Below are 7,571 nucleotides of genomic sequence, written 5' to 3'. Positions count from 1 at the left end.
ATCGCTTAGTGTGTGATTGCCAGTTATTGAGCTTTAAATTTTGCTTGTTATTTGTGTTGAAAGTTGAGATCCTCTTTAGTCTTTGGGCAGTTAATCATCTATAGTTGTTGGACAACGAAGCGATTTAATGTTGTCGCTTTCTTTTTCTGTTAGTAACATGCTAAATTTCCATGCTTGTGTTACTTCACAGAATTATTGGTTTTGAATTGTCTCTTGTTTTTGATATGGGTTCATGAGAAGATATAGCTGTCTGTATTTTCCAAGGTCAATTATTCATAGTGGATTCAAAGTACTCACTTTTTACTATTTCAACTGTTACTAGTATAATCATCTAGCCTCATCCCAACTAACATTTACTGGATCTATGTTATCATAAGCATAACCATCAAACTTTGTCAAATCTATTTGATATTGGTTTTATGGCTTATTTTTGCCATTGTTTCTAAAGGTTCACGTGTGATGTTTCTGCAAGCTGGATGAAGTTCTTTCTTAGAACTTCCATTCATGTGAGTCTTCTCCTTTCTCCGGTCCTTCGGCACAATTAGCATCTGTCTGATGTCTCTCCATGTTTTTGAACATGTGCCATCATTATCTTCATCGGTTCACTTGCCTGTCGGTGCAACTGTTTAGCCTCTTGTTACATATTGCTTACATATCTTGTATCCCATTCTTTGTAAATTAACCATACATATCAACACTCTCATCTTTGCCACTTATCTGGCTGACAAGGTTATTTTGTATTAACATTCAAATAACCATACAATGCTAGCCAGCTGGATTGCCATCTTCTTCTTCTTCTTCTTCTTTTTCCTTTTTTTCAGCTATCAAGGTGTCAATGGTCACAGAACACTTGAGTCTCAACTCTTTATCATTCAATGCCTGTTCAAGGCATGTTCATCATTACTTAGCTCCTAGCGTCTTTGCATCATAGGATCGAGCCTTTTTTTGCCCCTGTATACTGGCCATTGCAGGCTGTTGCATGAGAGTCAGCTTTGATTCCTTGACATCATTCATGAAATTTTCGATCTCTGATTTTAGTACAGCATCACATTTAGGTGCAATTTTTCTTAGATCTATAAACTCAACAACAATGATATGTTCACAGATCACCATTGACTAAATATTTATAGCATTGCTCGAGAAATTTGAAGACAAATTTTTACCAGTTGCTGTAAGATAGTTAAAGGGAGATCTGACTTGGAAACTGGGCAGTTTGGTGTAAACTGACACCAAACATGCCCTTGATATCAACAAAAGGCATCTAGTTGATCTAGATAAAATATTTAAATAACACTTACCAATGCATCTAGTGCCTTTAAAATGTATTGTCTTTCTTTTGAATATCAACAAAATGATCTGATTAATCCCTTGATCTAAAATGCTCTGTGATCTGGGTGGAATATTTAAGGACTACTTACTAATTGATCTAGTGCCTCTAAAATGTACTGTATTATCCTTTAGACGTCAGCAAAATTATCTGATTAATAGATTAGAAGTGTTTAAATTAATTGACATTTGGTGGACCAAGATTAGGAGATGTGCTCTACAGCTATTCTGATCCTAATGGGATAAGGTATTTATCAATGTTGATCTTGTTATGTTGTTTTAAGAAAATGGTAATTGGTTAGGAAATGCTAATGGACATTCTTGAGACACTTTTCTAGAATCATAGTTTACAGGTTGCGGCTGGCCTGAGCTTCACCTATATCAAGACGAAAACCATTGGTAACCGATATGTTTTTAAAATTGGAACAGTGGTGCAACCAATACTAATTTCCTAGTTCATTTTTTCCTGTTTGGGCTGGGGAAATTCGCAGGAATATCACTTCCTGGGTTTAAATCTGGATCCTCACCCCAGCCTGGGCACATGAGCCGAGCGGAGAGGTGCCAACTAGCAGACCAAAGTGTAGTCAATACTGATCTCCACATTCTCTTACATATTTCATCTTGAAACTTCTATCATATTAACTTTTCTTATCTAAACTTTTCTCCCTTGTACCAATCCCTGATTGTGCTTCGTGTCAGAGTTTTGATTATTATGACTCTCCTTGGTTCAGACTATCAAAACTTACACTAATCTTCTCCTAAATTTTATCGATCATTGTAAAGCAATTCCAAGCTGTATGAGACATTTAAACAGCCGCCGGTGGTGTGTGGAGCTATCTTGGCTTAGGAACCGATGTGCCACAGATTGGATAGAGTGACCACTTGGAGGCCCTATTTATGGTTCATGACTTTGCTTGTTGGCCAGTCGCCAGTTACTTAAGGTATTTGAGCTGTTCTTAGTATTTCACTATATGAGTTCGGTATGGGGTCGAGGCTTGTAATAAGCCAACTTGAAATGTTGGATGATGTTATCTAAGGTAGGACAGGTTTCGTGGATCTTACCCATTCCAGTTGGGTTTGGGCCTATCAGACCCAGATCTCCATATGTTATGGGTATCGTAAACCTGATGTTCAACAGTTTCTGCCCTGCTGCATAATATAATTTCTGCACACTTCTGCCTCGTATAAGTTGAGAACCTCTAGTGAAGCTGTTTCCTGACTGTGCTCTCTTGTTGTTGTTGGTTTAGTGTAACCAATTGATATGATCACTTGCAGACATCAAATATTTTTTTACTCTTGAAATAAGGGTTGTATGGGAGTTCTATTTCTAACTTTCAATCACAATTACTTTATAATCATAAGGTCTGCTCCAAGCATATCCAAAACTTTTAACGAGGCTCAAACATAAAGAAATCTAGCCTGGGGGTCATCTCTTAACATATCTATTTGCAATCACTATATTTTGACGTTATGAAATTTTATATATCCTGGAAACATGCAATATTCTTTATCTCGGTATGAAACATTATTTAGCTTTTGTATGTGTATAGTATATAATTAATTATTGCCATGGTCAAACTATAAATTTATTGTAATCCCAGATTAACCTTCAAGACCCTTTTTTTTTTTGGCTCTATAATGTTGATCGACTTTTTTTTTCCTTTTTTCATGGTAAGCGAGGAAGGATGCCATCCGAAATTTTGTTACAGAAAGTGAGTAAGATACAGAGTATAATTACAAGAACCAGGCAACAGGAGGTGCCTTAGAGAAAAATAAATGTTGTTTGTGGTCAAACTTGAGAGTTAGAAGAGCTAAACGAGTGACAGCAAGAGACCAATGCTGAAGAGCAGAATGCTTCAGAGGAGAATTCAGATTGAAAACTTTGGGATCTTGAAAAACAGCAAAACTCTGCTTGGAGAAGAACAATATGTCGAAGCTGCTTTGAGACTGCTTTGAGGTTGCACAATTCTATAGATGACAACAATTACTCAGCTGGTTGTAGTATCCTCTAAAAACAGTGAGTAGAAATTCTGGATGAAGACCTTAAACCAGCTGCAATAAGTTCCTGTAACAAATAAATCTAGCAATCATGGATCACAAGGGGATAAGGGAAACATTTACATTGTAGCAGCTGTTTCCATCATGAGAGAATTCCTGCTCACTAGCAGCTCTGAAAATAATCACATAATGACTTGAAGCTGTTTGTAAGCATGCTCATCATTTTTCGCTAAGATGGAGTCAAACACATCATAAACAAAGGTTAGAAAGGTATCTTTAATGGGAAAAGTTATCATGATGAATTGAAATACAATGGCATGCAGATCGCATGAACTTGAGATTATGGGCCTATCAGAAGCCATGGTCTTTTGTTCCAGGATAACTTCACAGAAGTTAAGGAATAATATGTGGGCTACTTCCGTCGATCTGTAAGATAATAAAGGGGTCACGATTTGTTGGTGCTTTGCGCTGGTCAAATCCTCCAATACTTAAGCTAGAAGAGTGTTTGTATTGGAACGAAGGAAGAATCAGAGAGTTGAAGTGTCATTTAATTGAAAATTTAGTAGTTACCTTTGATGGTGGGTCTTTGGGTTTATTTATAACTGAGAGATATAATTGTATTCTAATAACTTGGAGTCATGCTGTAATGATAAAAGATTCTATTGTAAGTGCATGAAATCCAATTGTAGCCATTTGGGATCATGCTGAATGATCTAGGATCGGCTCATAATTGTGGCAGCATGTGCCATAACCACCCGGGCGAGGGTGCCAATTGTGACTCCAAGACTAGTGAGGGAGGTGCATTTCTGATTGTTGTCTAAGATAAGAGGGCCCTGCTCAACTTGGCACAGAGTTGAACGATTGTTTGGTCGAGCCAAGGAATCCAACTCTAGAGGTTGGTATACTTGGCTCAACCGTCTAGTTGGTGGAAGTTAATTTAGTTTAATCATGTCAAGAAAGTGTCAGGTGTACACTGTACTACTTTGGCTGAGTAGGACGAATATGGTTGTGCCACATTATCATGATTATTTGATGCCACATTAGTTATACATATGGCTTGAGAGGGATCATTATGATTTGACAGTTACATGTTCTCGCTTCTCAGTTGCATCCAAATGGAGGAAATTGGACATCAGCATCCAAACAGGCCTTGAAGATATTTAGGTTCGTTCGTTCGCATGGTAGTAGGTCATGATACTTTTATATGATATCAACAGCTTCGATAGCTAATCTTGAACAGATGCCTTTCCCGTTACCCTGTCCCAATCAAGAAGTCAAAGTCGAAACAAAAAATTAAAAATAAAAAGTGGAACGATGATCATAGCTGGGTTCCTTTTTCTCTAGTCAGACATCAGCTAATGATGCTGACATTTGCTCCTCTACTTGTCAGGATTTGCTCCTCTACTTGTCAGGATTGATATAAAACCTAGTGACATTAACAAGGAGGAAAATCCATCTTCTCAATTGGAAAATTCCAAAAGAATCTTGGACAAAATTAAGCCGATAAGATATAGATAACAAAACATCATTAAAAGTCAAGGTCACATTAAACAGCTATCATTTCTCGACAGGAATCTAAAAAAAACGTAGAAGAGTCTCTGATGTATCACTTTCTGCTCGCTTATTTTCCATCTCTTGAGTATGATGCTCGAACGAAGATGGGGACAGCTCGAGGGCCGTCCCACGATTTTTTTTTTTTTTTGAAATCTTTTTAATTATATTTATCAAAAAATAATGTGTTAATTGAATCTGTATCGTTTCGAGATATTCTATATAGGAACTTGTTCAAATAGAGCTTATTTCTATCGATTGGGTGATCTCTATGAGACGCGGTCAGCAATAATTAATTATTGAACGAACCGGACCATCGCACGGCCTCCAACTCCAGCTCCAAATTACTATTGTTCTTGATAGGACCATGGATTCAATGGTCCAGATTGGTTCCCACCGATAAGCGCTCTCGCTGTGTGGTGGGACTCTCCTCCCGACGCCATCTCGTAATCCTCACCATGCTGTGTGGTTGGGCTCTTCTTGTAACCCGTAACCGCATTAAACTCACCGCCCTGCTTGCCGTCACCGCCACGATGAGCTCGGTTAATTTCTCGTTCATCGGATCAAACGGTCATCAATTGGTGTACGCCGGAAACATTGCTCCCACGGTATCCTCGGGTGACGAGCTAGGGTCCACGAGGGTACAGTGATGATGGCACCTTCGGCTTCAAGCTAGCGTGCGGATGTGGGACCGCGGATGTTTCGCCGTCCGATGACGTGGACGACGGTGATGGATGGGGGTTGGGTTGAGTTGGCTTGCGTTTGGCCACGTTTTAGCTACGCGTGCGTCCCAGCTTTCGGGTCCCAGCGGCAGCCGTAGAACGAAAGCGTTTGACCGACCGTCTGGCTACTTTGCGACTTCCATCCTGTTTTCAAATTTTATAATTAATTAAAGATATGATTAAATAAGTATCAAAATTATGGCCATGAGGCACTCGTGGCGACTCGCTGGTCACCACCACTCACCAGCCGGTGGGATCACGTAGATCTGTCTATCTAGATGTGCCAATCCACCTAAAACCGGTGCTACTTGAAACCCTAATTTATTAGTAGGATGCAATGTCGCTAACAGACTTGAATTTTTAGAAAGCCGTTTACGTAGGGGAATATATTGAATTTTAATATGCTCTGGCATAGGGCAATGATTTGGTATGATATGCAAAACTAGGTATTGTGATAAATTGTTCACAATTAGAATGCACAATAAATTAGATCACTTCCAGGTACTCATACAAGTTGGTGAAAATGTACTATAATGCCACACACATCCTCTGCACCAATCGGAAAACAGTCACTAGGAGCATGCATGGCTCTCTATTCAAATCACACATTCTTTCATTTTTCTGTGTGCTCTCAGACCGACAAATTTATTAAAGGCCTCTCCCAACGATCTATTATCTGACAGTGCAAATGTATCGGCCAGAAAGGACTATCAAATAAAAGGCTTGTATCTTTTCTTATCAAAAAATCACCACATTTAAAGCAAAATCCTGTTTCCCTCCTCTCAAATGACGATCTTTGTCATCCAATAATTTGATCGATGATTACATTTAAAGCATATGAATTTGATAGGTTATTTTTTTAAAAATCTTAAATATAATGCATCTGTTATTTTTAAATGTAATACATCTGTTGTTAGTTAGATGACGACATATCATATCTCAGATAAAAAAAACATGGGATATTAGATATGCAACACTTGTTGCATTGGGAGACCATTGGTTTTTTTTTTGATTTATTACATATAGATTTTTGTTTGAATCATTCTACGATCGTAATCTATAAGTCATGGTCTTTAGTTGCGTGTTTATTGTTGTTGAAATTCCTTGTTTGCTTGGTATTGCAATTATGAATTAAAAATAAAATATTTCAAAGAAAAAGAGAGAGATCATGTCAAGATTTGAAATCTTTGCACGCATAGTTAGAAAATGCACATTTGACTTTTAGTGATTATGCAATTCTATCTAATTTACTAAAGATGTTAGTTATTAAATAAAGAATTGGGGTTAGAGATTATGTCCAAATCACCATAATAAAGGATAAGCACAACAATTTCTAATATTGAATACAATCAAACAATAATTATTAAAATTTAAGTTTTATTTTCTCGAGCTACATAAAGTTGGTGCATATAATATATTTTTTATTTGGTATACAAAATAAAATCATTTCATTTCTCTCCATTGTCTTTTGAATAGATACCTATCATGGTTGAAAAGACACAAGATGGTCCTTATAATTAAAATTTAAAGTAAATCCATCAATCCAGATAAAAAAATATCGATTACATAAGATTATAACCATCCATCAAAATTTACATTTCTTTCCCCTACATTACACATATCCAAAAAGCAATACTAGTTTTGCCTAATATCCAATTAATTTCATATACATTTATTATATGTTGCAACGTTAGTACCATGAACTTCTACTTTTGCCTGATATCTAATTATGTCCCTCTCTATTGCATACATGTGCCTACACACTCAAAATGTACATTTTCTCGGGGGATTGACATCTTATCTTTCTTTTTATAATGCTAGCAATAATGCAATTTTAGGAGTGCTATCACAAGTGCTGGGAACCTATTGCTTTCAAGTGATAAGGGAGAGCACAAATTAATTGGATCTTATCCAATATCTATATTTAAGTACTAAGGCTCAAATTCTTGTATAATTGTACCCCTCTTTGGTAGA

This window comes from Elaeis guineensis, chromosome 3, assembly GCF_000442705.2.
Source record: "Elaeis guineensis isolate ETL-2024a chromosome 3, EG11, whole genome shotgun sequence".
In the NCBI taxonomy this organism is placed as follows: domain Eukaryota; kingdom Viridiplantae; phylum Streptophyta; class Magnoliopsida; order Arecales; family Arecaceae; genus Elaeis; species Elaeis guineensis.
Note: the sequence above shows the minus strand (reverse complement) of the source record.